General features: G+C 32.9%; 1 long non-coding RNA gene across 1 annotated transcript in view; it reads right to left on the bottom strand.

Annotated features, from left to right (window-relative positions):
• The window catches only part of LOC106725188, an 8,198-nt gene extending 7,196 nt beyond the window's left edge, over window positions 1-1,002 (bottom strand). The window contains exon 1 of the long non-coding RNA XR_001361053.1: window positions 993-1,002. This is a non-coding gene — a long non-coding RNA (uncharacterized LOC106725188). The remainder of the gene's footprint in view (window positions 1-992) is intronic.
• Window positions 1,003-1,265: the final 263 nt, after the last annotated feature.

The raw sequence follows: 1,265 nt of genomic DNA, 5'->3' as shown, positions 1-1,265 counted from the left end.
GCTAAGGACACATATGTAATACCTTAATCAATGAAGAAAAAAATAAAAAATAATAATAAAAAAGAAATTATGCTGGGCAAGACTTCTAAGATTTTATACACCTGTTTAATCCAACTTTTCCTTGCTCTAGTTTAAATTAAATCAGCCAGGATGAATTACATATATACAAATAAACTGTTGTGCAATATTCAGGTATGATACACAGGAAAGTATGATATAGCCCTTAACTTCAATGCAGTTGGAATCAAAGCAAAGATTACATGGGGGGTGGGAGGAACCAAGTTTTTTGAGTTGGAAACATGGAGTTCAAGATCTAATAATGACATTTATGTGTAAATTTGTAAAGATGTTTTATTATTTATGCATGAGGATTTTTTCTCATTTTTCACATGAAGGCCTTAACTAAATATATTGAGAGGATTAAAGGAGACAGAGAAAATAAAAAATAGACCACTATGATATTATACATATTAACACATATCCTTTGACTCTATGCTAATCATACAGCCTTTCTAAAAGGGAGAGAAATATCGTAGAAATGTTTAATTTAATTTAATGTACTCACATCTAATCTTCCCCTGGAAATGACAATGGATCTGCTCTTCTATCACTTTATATTAGTTCCTAGATATCTGCTTTGAATCTTGGCCTGGTAATCACAGCCCTGGTAGGATACAGTCAGGCCTCCTGTAAATACCTGCCCATCTAAGCCCATTCTGCAGGGTCAACTAAACCTGTTTAGTTCCCTTCTTCTTGCAAACAGTGTCTTATTCATATTTGCAGTTATGGAATTGAAGAGGACATATAATTTTTATTTGTTAATTAACCCAACTCATGCCCTCACCCCCCCAGTGTCTGTGTCCTTTGGTCTGAGGTTTGACGGTCTGATCAATGCTTTCCTGTCTCTGGATATGTTTTTGTTTTTTATCCAAGGGCGCTGGGGTAGTAGGGGCAGGTAGATGAGGGTAAAGGGTAAATGGTTATAGAAAGACACTTGACTTTGGGTGGTGAACACATAATACAATATATAGATGATGAATTATGGAATTGTACTCTTGAAACCTATATAATTTTATTAAGCAAAGTCACCACAATACATTCAATAAAAAATAAAAATTATTGAAAAGCTACATACATTGATTTCATCAATTCCAATCTAGAAACAATTTTTCTAAATCATATTGACTATAAACATTTATTCTTAATACCCTACTATTTTTTAAATTTTTATTGGCTTTTGGAGAGATAGAGATAGAGAAACATCA

This window comes from Myotis brandtii, unplaced genomic scaffold (assembly GCF_000412655.1).
Source record: "Myotis brandtii unplaced genomic scaffold, ASM41265v1 scaffold142, whole genome shotgun sequence".
NCBI classification, from domain to species: Eukaryota; Metazoa; Chordata; class Mammalia; order Chiroptera; family Vespertilionidae; genus Myotis; species Myotis brandtii.
This window is presented reverse-complemented; position numbering and strand designations above follow the sequence as displayed.